Source organism: Periplaneta americana, chromosome 12, assembly GCF_040183065.1.
Source record: "Periplaneta americana isolate PAMFEO1 chromosome 12, P.americana_PAMFEO1_priV1, whole genome shotgun sequence".
In the NCBI taxonomy this organism is placed as follows: domain Eukaryota; kingdom Metazoa; phylum Arthropoda; class Insecta; order Blattodea; family Blattidae; genus Periplaneta; species Periplaneta americana.
Genome location: NC_091128.1, coordinates 167,094,937 through 167,113,722, shown reverse-complemented (window position 1 = coordinate 167,113,722; position 18,786 = coordinate 167,094,937). Strand labels below are relative to the sequence as shown.

Here is an 18,786-nt window from a genome sequence, read left to right as displayed (position 1 = left end):
CACTAACTTCGCCGCCCCACCACCGCCGCCGCCGCATCCACCACCACCACTAACTCCGCCGCCACCACCACCGCCGCAGCCGCATGCACCACCACCACTAACTCCGCCGCCACCACCACCGCCGCCGCATCCACCACCACCACTAACTCCGCCGCCACCACCACCACCGCCGACGCATCCACCACCACCGCATCCACCACCACCACTAACTCCGCCGCCACCACCACCGCCGCCGCTGCATCCACCACCACCACTAACTTCGCCGCCACCACCACCGCCGACGCATCCACCACCACCGCATCCACCACCACCACTAACTCCGCCGCCACCACCACCGCCGCCGCTGCATCCACCACCACCACTAACTTCGCCGCCACCACCACCGCCGCCGCCGCATCCACCACCACCACTAACTTCGCCGCCACCACCACCGCCGCCGCATCCACCACCACCGCCGCCGCATCCACCACCACCGCCGCCGCATCCACCACCACCACTAACTCCGCCGCCACCACCACCGCCGCCGCCGCATCCATCACCACCACTAACTCCGCCGCCACCACCACCACCGCCGACGCATCCACCACCACCGCATCCACCACCACCACTAACTCCGCCGCCACCACCACCGCCGCCGCTGCATCCACCACCACCACTAACTTCGCCGCCACCACCACTGCCGACGCATCCACCACCACCGCATCCACCACCACCACTAACTCCGCCGCCACCACCACCGCCGCCGCTGCATCCACCACCACCACTAACTCCGCCGCCACCACCACCGCCGCCGCTGCATCCACCACCACCACTAACTTCGCCGCCACCACCACCACCGCCGCCGCATCCACCACCACCACTAACTTCGCCGCCACCACCACCGCCGACGCATCCACCACCACCGCATCCACCACCACCACTAACTTCGCCGCCACCACCACCGCCGCCGCCACATCCACCACCACCACTAACTTCGCCGCCACCACCACCGCCGACGCATCCACCACCACCGCATCCACCGCCACCACCACCGCCGCCGCTGCATCCACCACCACCACTAACTTCGCCGCCACCACCACCGCCGCCGCCGCATCCACCACCACCACTAACTTCGCCGCCACCACCACCGCCGACGCATCCACCACCACCGCATCCACCACCACCAGTAACTCCGCCGCCACCACCACCGCCGCCGCTGCATCCACCACCACCACAAACTTCGCCGCCACCACCACCGCCGCCGCCGCATCCACCACCACCACTAACTTCGCCGCCACCACCACCGCCGCCACATCCACCACCACCACTAACTTCGCCGCCACCACCACCGCCGCCGCCGCATCCACCACCACCACTAACTTCGCCGCCACCACCACCGCCGACGCATCCACCACCACCGCATCCACCACCACCACTAACTCCGCCGCCACCACCACCGCCGCCGCTGCATCCACCACCACCACTAACTTCGCCGCCACCACCACCGCCGCCACATCCACCACCACCACTAACTCCGCCGCCACCACCACCGCCGCCGCCGCTGCCGCATCCACCACCACCACCACTAACTCCGCCGCCACCACCACCGCCGCCGCATCCACCACCACTACCGCCGCCAGCACTAGTGCGGCCGGAAGATGGCGGAAGAACATAATGATTTACATGGAAAATTTCGCAGCCACTGTAAATGAGCGATTGTTGAGTGCACTACGCGTAGAAATTTATTAAATCTCGTCTGAACTCAGTCTGCCTATTTTATGAAACAAGTAAAAGTAAAGTTAACTTATCTTGCTGGATATTCGAGTTTTTTCTCTAAATCATCAAAGTTGCAATGTTTATGTGATTCAATAATGGATAATGAAGATTGTGAATGGGACTGCGAAATGTCGTTTGTGCACGAGGACTGTTAAGTTTGCTCCGCTCCACCCATTCATCTTCATGAAGGATTTTGATTTTATTTTCTGCTAATATTATTCGCTGCAATATTCCCACACTCTGATATTCTGTTTCAAAAAGCAACATATGTTGCTTTCTGTAAAACAAAAATTCATAATTTCGAGGAGTACAAGCAAGGACTGAGAAATTACTTTCAGAAATTTGGGAACACATGGATGATTTTGCTGCTGAAAATTGTTCTCAATCTGAAAGATCACGGCTAAGAAAATTGTGCATAGGCGATTGTTCAATGAAATTCTGCACGTTATCAGAATTGATATTATTCAAAAGTTTTCTGAAAATTCAAAATTGAAACTTTCAAGTGTGATTGAATATACACAATTTACCACCTTTGCAAATTCGCTCCCTGAATAAATAATGTTAAATCTAAAAGTAAACTATGAAGCTTATTTTGATTTACTGTATTGCAGTGACGTCGCTAGGGGTGTGCGAAAGGATGCGCAAGCACCCCATAAAAAATCGGAGCACCCCTTTCCACACCCCAAAGGGCAATTTATTAACAAAATACTAGGCATAAGTTATTTTGAAGAACAAAAACGATTTCTTGGATGTGAAAAAACTACTGTGCTCCAACCACGAGAAAGTCTCCGCCAGATGAGACGAAGGTGGGTAATGCTGTGAATGAATGTTGATGTCATAAGATGTCATAAGGTCACACACGTGGGTACTCTTATCTCTATTGACTAGCTCTCACAGCACAAACCATAACATTGATACAGACATATTGATACTACCTCTAGTTACAAAATTAGATCACAGTTAATCTCCTGGTCTTTTAATCTCTTCATACAGGAAATAACATATGCAGGAGAGCGCATGGTTTTTAAACTGGCGTTATAACGGTAACATTATCTATCTACTTCGTTCCAATAGATGAGCCAATAGTAAGCACATTCTTTTCACGGTTGATCTCCTGGTTGGAGAACAGTACATACCTTAGTGTATGTTATGGATGTGAATAATAATAATAATAATAATAATAATAATAATAATACATAGTAATATTAATAAACAGATGTTTTCCACAGCTGTGGGACTGAAGCCGGATGGTCTATGGCGAGTCCTCGGCATCAACCCCTTTGATTTGATTACCCCCCTTTGATTTGATTACCTGGTTGGGTTTTTCCGAGGTTTTCCCCAATCAAAAGGCAAATGCCGGGTAATATTTTGGCGAATCCTCGGACCTCACCTCATCTCACTACATCTCGCCAAAATATTATAAAAAATTGCACAAAATTGTAAGAATTGTAGGAAATTACTAAATTGTAAAACTGTAAAAATTTGTAAGAATTGTAATTGTAATACTGTAAAATTTTGACTTGTTCCACATCTTAAAGTTTCATTGTTCATGTAACATCCATGGAATAAAATAAATGAATGAATGAATGAATGTATAGTATGCGCGCAAGTGCATGAGAGAACATTTTGGATTTTTTATGTACCACATTTTTACAGCTTGTACCCCATTTTTAAATCTCGCAGCCCATCCGCACCCCCCTTGCTCTGATCCTGATTCAAACTCTTGTATTCGGTGAGATTATAGCATCGTTTAGCTTGTGGGTTACCAGTTTCATGCCAATTCTTTCTTGCTTTATGTTTTGCTTTGATAAGGAAGAGAAGTTCATTATTTTCTTGCAAGTCGAGGTCATGATCTTCTATGCAACTGGAAGAATTTCTATAAGCGTCATGGATAGTATCAGTAAGGATCTGTATACCGGATTCAATATCATCTTTAATGACTAGATTTGGATTTCCTGGCAGAGTCTGTGTTAAGGTATTTTCAAATAAGTTCCAATCAGTATAATACTTCTTACCTGGTTTTTGACAAGAAAAAGAATTAGCTGTATTAATAAGTATAAGAACAGGTAGGTGATCTGAATTAAGAGCGTTTAGTGGTTCAATGATGGGGGCATCCCATATGTTTTGAGAAGAAATATATCTATGACATCAGGTAGTTTATCTTTTTGATACGGGTAATAAGTTGGAAATATTGGGGCGAGAATGTAGTAATTGTGTTCTTCTGCATGTGCGTGGAGTACGCGCCCTTTTGGATTTATTAATCTTGAATGCCAGGATGTATGTTTTGCATTTAGATCACCACCAATGATAAATCTGGGGTGTGCATGGGAGAGAGATTTGAATTAGGAGGAATATATAGGGATGCAATCATTACTTCTTTTTTTATCGAGAAGGAGTGTTATAGCTGTGATTTCAGCACACGTTAAGCCAATTATTCGGACTGGAGCATAGGATATATTTCGCTTGATGATTATAGCAGTACCTCCTCCACGTCTGTAAGGCCTGTCAGAGCGAATGATATCATAGTTACTTAATGTGAAACGATCAGTGGATTCCAAGTGGGTTTCTGTGATGAGAGCATTGTCGATACTATGTTCAAGTAAGAGATATTGAAGTTCATAAATTTGTCGTTTAATGCCATTAGCATTGAAATTAATTATTCGAAGGTTTTTAATTTGTGTTGGTTTAAGGAACATTTGTTTCTGGAGTCAGTATTGTTGTAATTGCTTCAAATATTATGACTAGTTTAGAGAATGTATCTGATGCGTGTTGCAATTTTAATGTAGTTTGTTTAATTTGATTAATAATTTTGGTAAAGCCTATGCTTTGAAGAAAAGTATAGAGTTCTTTAATATCCCCCATGAGTGTGTTGGAGTTCGTTTTCGTCCAAGCTGGATTAGATGTAACTTTTGGCAAGCTTGGGAAATCATGTTGATTGAAAGTATAACCTATTCCTCTATTTCTTAGTCTCTGTTCTTTCAGATCTTGTTTTTGTTGCAGTACATTTCGATGTTGAAGAGCTATGTTACATTGTCGGTAATTAGCAGTGTGTGATTCACCGCAATTTGCACAAGTAGGTGCGACTGATGGCCCTTTCACTGGACAGTCTTCAAGTCTATGATTGTTACCACATTTTACACATTTAGTAGGTAGGCAACAGCCCGAAGACGTATGGCCATAGAGCTGGCAATTGTAGCATTGATATGTTTTTGATTTTGGGTTGTAAGTTTCAATTAATATTGATTGGTGACATATATACTGGGTGTTCAGTTCAAAGTGTGTCATGGCTCGCTGTATGTCGTCATGTGGCTAGTCGATGAGCCTAGAGAATTCAATCTTCCTACACTTCCGCAGAGGTGTATTACTTATGTGCCAGAGAAGTTGCCTAGCAAGTACGGCGTTCATTCAAAAGAGTACTTACCGATACGTACGGTAACGCCGGTAGTGGCACGAATGTGAACTGTTTCGAAACATGTACTGAGGTGAGTTTTTTCTTACTGTCGGGATATGGGGAGAGGGTTAAGACGATTACTTACGTATTTGTTGACATTAACTTGGATGGTCAACATGGACACGGAGCATTTGATTTGTATTGTGGAATGTTGCCGTACGCAAACGATGATAACAAATACCCTGCGTACGACTTGCCCGCGCAAAACCAGTTCGAAAGAGGTTATGGTAGCACACAGACCGTACAGACCGCCATCTGTTGCTACGACATTGAAGTTATACCGTACACGTTCTCAAGTTCAGATTGAACGCCTTGATTAATAGGCAACTTCTCTGACACAAAAGCTGAAACTCGCTTCAAATCGTTGACTCATCAACAGTGACGTCATGACACACTTTGAAATGAACACCCAGTATTTAAGATCATAAATTGTTCGCCCAACTTCATTATTTTTTAAGGAGACGACCCATACTGGTAAATTAAATTTTTCAACAATACCTGTTGTCTGTCGAGTAGTCGTGAGCTGTCGGACACCGATAACGGGAAAATCTAACATTAGTAACTCTTCTTGTATTTGTTGAGCAGTTACTTGTACTGGAAGTTTCTTGATCACGACTTGTAGCGGCTTGTGTGATTTAGGAGTAAACGTATAAAATCCAATATGCTTATCTTGAAATAAATTTTTAAGCTTGTTAAAAGCTTCTTCTGATGAAACATGAAACTTTGTTCCTTGTGATTGATTGTATATTATTCTTATAGGAAAGCCTAACTCTTTTGCCAGGTCCCGCTGGTACTGAAAATAGTTAGGACATTTAGGAAGTATAGGAACAATGATTGGCGGAAATCTAGCAGTTGTTACTTTAGGAGTAGCATCTAGCACCTCTCTTTTTGAGATTCATCATTTCCACAAGGATCGTGCGAGAATATATAGTTAGTTTCCATATTTTCTACAGTATCAACATTTAGCTGGGAAAGTGGGTCAAAATAATTATTTGTAGGAATCGAAATGAGTTCTTCTGAATATGAAGATTGTAGTGTCTTGAGTTTGTCATCTTGATTCATACCTGATGTTCCTGAAGTTGGTGGTGCAGGTTGTGGTGTTGATGTAACCGAATGTGAAGTATTTTGAAATATTGGTAAGTTACGTACTTCAAGTGATCGGTTTGGATTGATTAATTCTTTCTTAGCTGAAGACTTTTTTGATTGCTTAACTTTATGTAACATACCTTGTTCGTGGGCCTCTGTGAAGAGTTAACTCTGAAGTATCTTCTTCAATTGGAGTCTGATAGTTTATTTCTTGTGGATAATTATTTGTTTCCTCCATAAGGATTTCTTGATTGGTGAGGCAATTGTTAGGAATCAGTGTCTTTTATCACAAGATTTATAAAAAAAAATAGAAGGAAGAAGAAACAGTGTATATAATTTAATTAATGTTATTTAACACACTAAACACTAAATAATCACTCAGCACAAGATGCGTAACACAACACAAATAATAATTATTGAATATTTAAATTTAGCGCTCGCTCTCTACACACAACAATCGCGTCCATCACAAACAACGAGTTAGATACTATAGAGAGGACAAAGACCTCAGAAAGTTGAAGACAATTGAACATTGGTCCGCCATGTTTCGGTTAGTCAAAACAAAGGGGCGTGGCTCGGATGTTGTAGGAAATGACTGTGATGAAGTTAGTATTATTGTGAATTGAGCTACATATTAAGACTATGTTAATAAGTAAAAAGTAAAATATACACAAAACTTTACGTTTCATAACAGCTGCAGGCCTATGTTTTATTAGTTTCACTAAATATAGCCCAGATATTAAATGACAAGCTATACTCGATGCAACCAAAGCAAAGCACCTAAAGACGATGAATTTAATCGGCAGAAGAAAAATAAATAATTTTTTGACTTCGTCACAAATTTAATTACCTTACAGCTAATCTAACCTAATATAAAATTATGTAATTCAGTGCTCACCAGGTGATATCAAGAGAGACGACGTATGTAACTAATAGTAGTAAAATATAGGAAAGGTAGTGGCGAATATTAAAAAAAAAAATGCAGTAATTAAGTTATTGAGAAAAATTCATTTGAAATTGAAATTAACACAGAGAACTTTTGAAGACTGAAATTATTAAAACTACAAATAACCTCTTAGCATGCAACATAATAATTAAAGAATAACACTAATAGAAAGTTACTCATGATCATAACTCACCACATTTATTGAAACGATAAGATACTTACGATTAACATTGTTATCAGAAACAACAGGCGCCACAGCTAGGTACACTTCTTTTCGCGTGATGGAGACATTATGTAGTCTAATATAATTTGAAACAAATATTGTCGCGTGATGGAGACATCGTGTAGTCTAATATAATTTGAAACAAATATCGTCGCGCGATGGAGACATCGTGTAGTCTAATAAACGAGTAATTTGAAACAAGCATTGATCTCACACTTGTCTCGCAACTAAGCAGAGGCATTTGCAGAATAAAGCTGTTCTTACATTATTTTGAACAATAATGACAAATTGTTTGTGATGCAAGTGCTACCTTTCCTCTTTGGTAACAAAAAGAGCCCTACGCATTAATAAAAAGAAAATTGGAGTAGGCCCTATAAACACAATAAATACTAAACTCTTGATGGTACAAACTTATTAATACAGATACTTCGCTTATGCTCAGTCCGTCTTATCTTATAATTCTCTGCGGCAATGGTACCTGTATTGAGAAGGTTTAATTATCGAGGAACGAATATTATGATTTACGGTACATTTCATTTAAATCCGAGGGAATGAGACATTTTTGGAAAATTTATAGTCTAAATTATTACTTTTTCATTTATAAATCAGCTTTTTACAAAACCTATAGCAAAATGTTTAAATCAAATATTGATGTATCTGAAAAATATAATGCATGTACTAACTCGTTATAGTGTATCTTTGATAAGCACTCCTTGCGGAGGCTGGCGGTACTATAGACCGCCATGTTTTTTTAGGGAACGATCCATAGTACTGTTGGCCTCCGCAGGGAGCGCTTATCAGAGGTCTTTAGCCTCTCTATAGTATCTAACTCGTTGATCACAGAGTCCATCACTAAAAAAAAAAAAAAACACACACATTCCGCAGTGGACCTTGGGATTCAGTGCCATCTGGCGGGAATTTAATATTTTCTCCATTACAGATTTAACCGTTGCTTACGGGATTATACAAGCTGGCGCATAGCACGATCGAGAGTAGGTCTCTGTGAGTCATGACAATTTCTGCCGCTAGGTTCGCCTCTCTGCCCTATGAAATGATGAATAGTACCATTACAAAGCATCGTGCATCGTGAAAATAGTTCGATTAATTGTGCATTACTGATTGAGTACGAATATTATAAATACGCCAAGCATATTACAGTGTTATTTGAAGTTTGTTCTGCTAAGTTATATTCGAAAATTGTCTGTGTTTTGCTATGTGAAGAACTCTGTACCAACAGGTCGTATCTTTATAGGTTAAGGTAAATGTCAAAGTTCTCTCGTATAACAAGCAATGCTATGTTAAAAGTGGCGAATTGCATTTTCCGACTCTCGAATGATGTGACCCGAAATGTAAAATAATTTCATGCATTGTTTCACTTACCAAGCATTACTGATATAGGCCTAATGAAAATGTGAACGACGTGATGTAAACATTGAAGATAATGTTGTTACTGTTTTCCCTTTCTCTTTTAGAAAATACCGACAAAAGTAATGAATTATCTTCATGCTGTACTTATTAGGTAATTAAATGTGTATTTGTCTGTATTTTAGACCTGTGTATTGTTACGTAATTATCAGTGAATTAGGTTAGAGAACTTAACAAGGTTAGTATGAGATTAGGTAATGCACCTCAAACTGTAACTAATAATGGCTGCTGCCGAAATAGGCTGAGGTGGTTATCGTGTGAAACAAATTATATCTGGAATATCTAGTTTTATTATATACGGATACGTAAAGTTTTTTTTTTTGTTTTAGCATGTGTTTGTAATTTTGTGAGGTTATGTCTAGCCTAATTTCTTTTTATTCTTGTATCATTACCAATACATTAATTTATTTTATATTCATTTCAGGTGTTACATCTATGGTGGCAACTCTACTTATGTTAGGATATGAAGTAACAGTATATATTCAACTTCATCATTTGCTAAAAATTAAAGAAAACTGTATGTGTTCGACTCATTCCATCGTCATTTCTTTTTATGTATGTGAACCACGTTCGTTCTAAAAGTGCTACAATAAATGAACACTATAGACAACGTGATGGAACAATTTACAAGTTACTGTTAAAATGCTCAACATTTTCAAGTGGTGCTATACCCATTGTTTCAAAATGTACATACATATTTTTACATTTCTATAAGAGGTGTCATAAATTATTTCAGCATATTTGTAAATTCTTCAAAATTAATTCTTCTAATTAATACCATAAAGTAATGAAATAATATAGCCTAGGCCTACATGTGATTTTATATTACCGGTATTGATGTTGATCTTAGTAAATTAATCCAATTTCACAGTGTTGTCTTTTGTATTGTGGTCCATAACAATTATAACAGTATGTACGTGGAAATGTTTTTAAAATAATAAATTCTAGCTCATGATTTTAAGTGGTCGTTTCAATGGGAGGTTATATTGGAAAGATGATCACAAATGGATAATTTACTGCAAGATACAAGAACTGAATATAAGTGAGTGTTCCGTTGAAAGTGAAAGTGAAAATTTCGTTTTACAAGATCTAAGTAGGCGTACACGCACTAAAATACTACAGCGTTTACTATTGCTATGCTCAATAGATTAATCAGTAGGCCTATAGAAATGTTTTCACCACTGCAAGAAAAAATCGCGCAATAATTATACTTCTCAGTTATTGTGACGTCCGTATTTTTTTTAAAAAGAGAGGGAAAAGTTAGGCCTTCTTGCAAATGCGTAATTATGAATTCAAGGAAATTAAAGATAATGCAGTACCTTAATTAGTTGCAATATCTTATTTAATAACAATATTAATAATATTAGGTGAAAAGGGTAGGCTATAGTGCGTATATGTAAGATGTCAAGTTAATTTATTTCCGGAAATGTTTGGTGTATGAACTGAGGTACAGAGCAGACAGTCCCTCAGTTTATATGTAATATGTTTTAATATCAAGAATGATAGCCTTTTATTGTAATATAATTGAGGAGTAGAAGTTTGCAAATTACGTCTATTGTCCATAAAATATTGTACGAAGCATTTAATAAGCAATGATGAGTCCTTTAAATGTCCCAAATGTCAATGTCTTTTAAGTGTTCTGCTATGAATATATAGGGCAGAACAGCGCTCCGAGCGGCGGAATTGGCATTACGAGGGAACCACTTCAGACTCGTTTTTCAAGCTCTATGCGCCAGCTTGTATAATCTCGTAAGCAACGGATTTAACACAGGGATCAAAATGAATTGTCAAGGCCGGTAAAGAAGTAGCGAAGCGAGCATCAAGTTCGGCCGTGCGTGTTAGGTTACCGCTGGTTTGAAGATGAAAATCGTTGAATATTCCAAGTTGGAATATTTAACGATTATATGTTGGCGACACTGTCTTAGAATTTTTGATGGTTGTTTTTTTAATGATAAAATAGGTGGGAATTCAAGAATTAAAAATGCCGTTTATGAAAGGTAGAGCTCCAATTCGGAGAACACTGAAATATTTAGAAGCAGGCGCCCTTGTATTAAAGGAAAGAGTTAAAATTTTTTGTATTAATTATAATACGAGTGGTAAACACCATGAAGGAGCTAGGTACGTTGTTTAAATTTTAAGGTTATGTTTTAGTTGGGGCATTTGAAGTGTACAGGGAAAGAACTAGGTTTGTTCACTTTTCTCCAAAAATGTGTTATGCGTGTTGTGTGGTGTAGGATTCAATATGTCATAATCATGTTATTCAGGGCTTTACCTAAACATTTTATGTTGGCTAACAAGTCACGTAAAAATTTCGTTCGTCCGCATAGCCGAACTACACGAGCGCAGTTAAAAAAATCAAAATGTTTTTTCACCCAAGTAAAAATTTTTACCCTTCACAGTCGAGCAGATGAGTGCTTTTATCAAGTCTTGTGTGTGTCCATATATTGATAGTGCGGTCGTTCTTCCTTTACTGATATATATTTTCTGTTCACAGAGATTTTGTGTTCTGGCACGTGCCCCACATACAGTACAAGAATCCTGACGTCCAGGTGCTAACACTGAAGAACATGACACCATCCCCATTCATCACATGTTTTTTTGGTGCGTAGCTGTAAATTTTATTAATTTTAATTTAAATATTGTGTAATAAGTAATTGTGAATTTTATTTCAGTGATTAAACCTGCTTGAACCAAATAGGCTTTTATGAAGGGCTGAAGGTATAACCACATTTTTCCGGAGTTTGTGGGGTTTTGTTTTTACAGATACATATTGAGCGCATTGTTTATAATTATAGGGAACGGGAAACTTATTTGTTGGACCAGTTACTCTTCAATCCTGGTATTAGATTCAACAGTTTGGTTCCTCTTTACTGGTATGCCGTGATAATTGTATTGTATTGTATTGTATTCATTTACATTCCATGGTATTCGTACATCACATCTGGAATATGGAATATGTCAAAAAATCTTAATAGTACTGCAAAGTCTTAATCATAGTCACAGTCTAGTTTGAATATATACAGAAGAGTTTTACAATATAGTCTACTAGTACAACACAAGGGGTTAGTATCGATACTTAATACAAGACAGAAATATTCATGCAGCGTTGTTGAATATCATAAATTCACCTACAGGATAGAAGGCGTGAGAAATTAGGTACTTCTTTAATTTGGCCCTAAGTAATCTTATGTTTTGAGTTTCATTTTTTTATATCCGTAGGGAGGCTATTAAAAATTTTTACTGCCATATAACGCACTCCTTTTTGGTAGCACAATAGACTTGCCTAATGCACCTCTGTACTTGAGGTTGGACATAGTGTCTATTGTCACACATACTGTCACATGGTACACGAGGGTAAGCCAACAAAGTGGAACACAGTAGGTAGAACTTAAAATGAGAGGAATTCAATCTGGCATTGGAACTTGAATCTGGTGTGGCTTTGTGGGTAAAGTGCCAGCATGTACAGCTGCAAACCCAGGTTCGAGTCCCAGTGTCAGACAGAATTTTTCTCCGTTCTACCGATTCTTCACCAAGTGGAAATGCAGAATTAGTGCACTGAAGTCCATATGTTCTTCGGTACATCATAGTTAAAAAGAAAAGTAGCCACAGTCCTTAATCTACCTCAGAGTGATTTGCAGGGGTTACTGTCCACAATGTTTAGTGTTTCTTGTGGTGACACAATGTAAGTTCGTTCTGTTGGTGTTCTTGTATCAACTGTTGTGAGGATGGCTGTTGAGAAAATAATACAAAATGGAGATTTATGCAATTTAAATAAAAATTCTCTATATTACTTAATGATAACCTAGGTCTATGCACTGTGTTTCAAAAGTAACTAACAATTGCAATTAAATTGAATGAGGAGGTTTTGGACTTTATGTTACTCTTGAGAAATCCTAAATATACTGCATCCAGTTAATACGAATCCTGTTCCTGTAAATTGGCATATTGCTCTCTGACTTGCCTTGTGCAATATGAAATAGTATTTCACCAACATATGCCTGTGACTGAGTTTGATATTCAGGGCAGGAATAAAGTTAGATAGATCTACAATCAATTACATGTCCAGTAAAACCCCATTTTAATGTTTCCGTTTTTAAAGAATGTGTTTGGTGTAATTTGTTTTTACTGCATATTGTATTATCGTCATCATCATCATCACCATCATCATCATCATCATCACCACCATCATCATCATCATCGTCGTTATTACGAACCATTTTGAAACATTTGAGGAAAATAAGTTATAATATACGTTGAAGCTGTAACAACATACACTTCCCACTATCTATGAACACACGATTCTGAACTGTGATTCTTACTTATGTTATAGTACGTAAATCACTGTTATCCCAGTAACAACACAGTTTCCACGAAAATGGCACTTAGAGTCTTACTAGCTTCAGGTTTTTCTAATATTGAGTCTTCACTAAATTGTGATTGTAAAATTTCTTTATAAAAGTTCAGTTACACGAGTTATCAGTTTCGGTTGGACCAGTTTTTGGTTGGCAGTGGTTCTCTTAACGGATATTTTGCTGCAAATGTATACAAATTTACAAAGTAGAACTTTATTTGAGAGATATTCACTGCTTTTTTTTTTCTGGTGGAACATCTGGTACCTTTTTGTTGTATTTTTCATTATGAAAGCAGAGAAATGTGGTAATAATTAATTTTTGTTTGAATTCTGCTTGGACCTAGAAAGTCTTAAAGTTGGGCGAAAAAGAGGTTAAAAGCAATACTGGATAGTAATAATCTCCCAGTCTGTTATAATATATCCTACACAGAGTTCCACCACCTTTTTCTCCAGAAGGAAAGCACTGGATATACTTAATGATTTTTTTTAAATGGCAATGTCAGATATAAGTGCATATAATATAGGTCCATCAATGTATAATAGTTTAATACAGTTACTGTTTGTTTCTCAAGCCTTGGTTGAGATATTTATTGACTTCATACCCTTTGCAGACTCAGGAGAGAGGATGCTAATTGATATTGACAGCAAAACCTAGGAAGAGGTGCACAGCCACGTGGAGAAAGTCATCTGCAAACCAGAGTAAGTAAATGTCTACATGTATTGGACTTCTCAAGAGCGTGCCTCTTTCTCTTACAACTGTTATCCTTTTTCACCCACTTTTGCGATTAAAGTTGGAAGTGTACAAGGCTTCTATACACTCAATAGGTTATCTCATTTTTCATTAGCCAATCAAATGGCTAATTGGCTTATGATGCGCGAAGAGTCCACGCTCATTGGTCCTTTATTTTCAGATTGATAGCGACATCAGCGTACATTATAAACATAACCGCCTCAAATAAAAACATTGCAATGGGTATAAACCAATTGTGTATGTATCATGGCATAATATAAATACATTGAAAGTGTTTACACCGTGTATATAAAAGATGTACTTACACTTGTCACTGCATTATTTTTCTGTATTTCTTAACAATTTGTCTGCTCTCAGTGACTGCCGTCTGTTTTCGTCTGCTAGTTTCCAGTCTTGTGTTTAAAAACGTTCTAACATTGAATCTTTTTTAATAACTCACTCTAAAGTTTGGAAAAAGGAGCATGTATCGGTAATGAAATGTCAGCCACACGTTCATTTACAATAATCATTATAACTCAACAATGAATTGTCACTGGAAGCTTTTATGATTAACCCACTGAATATGCCATAAAGACAAAATGTCATATCGTTAATATGAAATCAATATAATGAGAATTACAGTGAAAAACCATTATTGGTATTAGTCACTAACTCTCCACCCTTTGGTATGCGACTGTTAGTATAAGTAGCATGATTATTTTCTTAATTTTAAGTTATGTATGACCCAGCATAGATTACAAAAGAAAGAAAATAATTTGAAGGTTAACATAATATGTTAATATATTATATGAACCTAATCTAATTATTATACAAAACTGGTATTAATGTAGGCTACTTACAGTATATAGGCCTACGTGATTTATTTATGGCGAAGTGTATCAACATCGGTTAAAAACGCAGTAATCATAGATTACGAAACGACGGTTAAACAGTAACAGTGGTTAAAATGTAATTTCTGTGCACCATTCACAATTACCGATTACTTAAACATGGCTAGCTGACACTTCATTTAACCAGAGTAATGTCTATGATGGTACACTGTTTCTACAAAATTACTAAAGGAAAGCATCCATACCGCTGCAAAGATAATAGTCAACGTCTAAAAACGGCTGCGCTCACTCCGTTCTACATCGAAATGAAGGGGTCCTACATTTTCGTTTTGCATTTGTTTGCCTTTGGGCACTGTTATATTTGCGAGTTGCATTTCTTTGCTTTTCAGTAATTTTAGGTTAAAATCGTAAAAAATGGAAAATTGAATGCAAAAATGATTATATTCCAATGTGAGGTTGAAGTATCGATAGGCTCAATTACTAGATTTAAATATTATATATATATATATATATATATATATATATATATATATATATATATATATATATATAAAGATGGAATATCTATAAAGGAAAAGGATGCAGAAGATTAGTAGGAATGTGTATACGATCCAGGACCCCATTTACACGAGGGAACTGTTCATTATCCCAAGATCCATCCATAACCTCTTTTTGTTCAGCCAGTGACATGGAGAAAGAGATATTCGAGTATTCCCCCTTTTAGTACAGAAACTTCACGTTCATGCTCTATCCAAGAAATTCAAGTAGGCTACTGTGCGATAATAATCGTCTTCGAAATAAACATCTGTGGCTCTGGCCGCCATTTTGCTTTACTTGCTCTACTAATCACTGGTTATCTCTTTTAACCGCTCGAATATGGCCGGTTAGAGATTACTGTGGTTAACCTCCTATTTAAGTCGTAACCGAGGTCGATCCACTGTAAAAATGCTTAACCAGCGGTTAGGTGACAATTTTAACCGGTGATTACACTAACCGACGTTGATGCACGTGGGCATTAAACTTACCTGTAGGCTTTAACATTCTCGGTCGTTTCGGCTTTATTTTCATTAAAGCTGCTCGAAAATCAGGAACAAAATCGTCGTTTTTAAAGTGGCCAGAGCATAATCTGCTTGCATCAGGATTGAATTTACCCTGTCTTTTGCACGCAATTACCCATTTTTTTTTTCTAAATCCTAAATCTTTAGGAATGGTAAAGAGAGACAACTCTTTACTTCGAACAATTTTTCCCTTGAAATTATTCAAATCTGCTTCACAGGAAGCTTTACCTGAAAGACTAGATTTGGATAACTCTTTACTTTTATCATTAGAATTGTTACATACCACAAAGCACACCATTGATCTGGCATAATGCATTAAAAACAACATAAACAAGAAAAAACACGAGATACTGCTTTGAAGCATTTGAGCTTTGGCGCACTCAGCTATCTTGTGACATCAGAATCGCTCTCCTTTCCCCGTCAATCCCTCGCCAACAAGCTCGATAATAATGCAACCTATTAGAAGTTTAGAAGCCTTGGGAAGTGTATGCATATGTTTCCATAGTAACTCAGACAAAGGCAAATGATAGGCATTTGACAAACTACACTGATTCTACCACTATTTGACTTTCAGTAATGAGGGTTGGCATCATGCATTACAGGCGTAGTGTTTGGTTCAAGTTTGCCGAGTCTCTGTAGAATCGAAGTTCGCTTTGCGGAAGCAGATATGTCATGTTCGTTAGAACTCGTCCCTTCAAGTTCGTTGACCTTCCCTTCCCACTTTTCCTTTGTGCTTTAGGTGCGAAAGGATTTAGAACAAATCTTGTAAAATTTTATATAGTTGTAATTACTTACTTATGGCCTTTAGAGAACCCAGAGGTTCGTCCCTATCCTGAGCAAGATTAATCCAGTCCCTACCATCATATCCCATCTTCCTCAAATCCATTTTAACATTATCCTCCCATCTACGTCTCAGCCTCCCCAAAGGTCTTTCTCCCTCCGGCCTCCCAACTAACACTCTATATGCATTTCTGGATTCACCCATACCTGCTACATGCCCTGCCCATCTCAAACGTCTGGATTTAATGTTCGTAATTATGTCAGGTGAAGAATACAATGCGTGCAGTTCTGGGTTGTGTAACTTTTTCCATTCTCCTGTAATTTCATCCCTCGTAGCCCCAAATATTTTCCTAAGCATCTTATTCTCAAACACCCTAATCTCTGTTCCTCTCTCAAAGTGAGAGTTAAAGTTTCACAACCCTACAGAACAACCGGTAGGCCTAATATAACTGTTTTATAAATTGTGCCTTTCAGCTGGTGCTCCAAGGTATTTCAGTTTTTCCACTTCTTCAAAGGATAAATTTCCAGTTTTTATATTTCCATTTCGTACTATGTTCTGGTCATGAGACATAATCATATAACTTACTGGGTTACTACTATTGCTACTACAGGGATTAATAATCATTAATACGTGTTAGGATTTTGGAAATTAATTATTTAATGGACAGCTACTTTATTTCCAGCTTCATTTGAGGAAATGTAACGTCAAGGGGAAAAATTACTTTGTATCTAGAAAACAGGAAAATGTCAGGGAATTTTAAAAATAGACTAGGGTGGACATTCTGTATAATAAAATTATTGGTTTTAATTGCCTTGAATTTCATTTCAATTTTTGAGAATGTGTTAATGTCAACAGTTGGGTGTCCGTATACTGAATGGTAATATTCTTTGTACCTGTAGATCCGTTAGTCACGTCACTATGTACCACATATCGTTCTGATTTCTGTTTAGTGACATCTTGGCTGCGGAGCTGAAAGCAGTGCAGAAGAAAGACAACCCGGCTAATTTTGGCTTCGGATGTGACCGGCAGTGCATATGTGAAGTGTTAGGACAGGTTTCCTGCCCGGGATTGGTTCCTTTACCGAAGAATATGAGGGGAAAATACACTTTTCCAAGAGAATAAGCAGCTAGTCAGTTTCAGTTCTATTCTAGAAACATATATACATTCTTTTAATAAATTATACTTTCTGTTTGTAATCTGTGACGTTCATTCTCTCAGTAGCAGTGTGTCACGATCCATCAACAGTATCCCTGTGTATAACAAGTTCTAAGGTCTCCGATGTTTTTTTCTGACAAACTTGCCGTAAAAATTTGAAACTTCTGTCACTTCTCAACGTCAGCTCCCTGCAAACGTAGGCAATTTTCACAGTGTCAATGCCATGATGCCATGGCCGCTGTGAACGCTTCTGTTTCGACCACTGGAAAATCGTGATGCAATAATGGTGTGACTGTGGAGGAGAGTGTCTTTCATTGTTGGGAAAAGCAAAAAATCGCTAGTAGCCAGGTCAAGAGAGTAGGAAGAATGAGCACTTCAAAGTTGTTTGCGTTATGTTTTCAGGTCTTCATTCAGGATTGTGTGATACAAAAACTTGCCCAGACATGTTCAAACATTTTTAACAAGAGCCAGAACAGGTTACATTGTCACTCAATTGTACCTACACCGATTTCAGATTTCTGTGTGTAATAATCATGATGAAGATCTGGAACACATTCTTCTATACTGTCCATCCATAAACCACAAAAAAAAAAATTAATTAAAATCATCAGTACCAGTTGCAGAAGACATAGCTCTGCAGTATGTATTGACTACACCCCAACTCTGGCTACTAGCAACAGGCATCTATAATGAACACCTATCAAAATACCCCTCATTTCTCGTGAAAAACAACTGAATAGACTACAGTCCACGAGTTGTCAGCAAACAGCTGGATACACTAAGAAGATTGATTGATTCAGGAATGTAAATACATAAGTTATTTTCAGGAAATCTATTATAAATACATAAATCTTTGAGTTTTTTTACTTGAATAAATTTTTTATAAGAACTTTTAAATATTTTAAAACTAAATCAATTATATCACTCAGAAGTACGCTATCTTTTTAAGAATTCTTGGTTGCTTCGTGTTTCTA

General features: G+C 38.4%; 1 pseudogene; it reads left to right on the top strand.

The window, feature by feature from the left end:
• Positions 1 to 10,766: 10,766 nt before the first annotated feature.
• LOC138711160 (small ribosomal subunit protein mS25-like) lies at positions 10,767 to 18,417 on the top strand (annotated as a pseudogene).
• Positions 18,418 to 18,786: the final 369 nt, after the last annotated feature.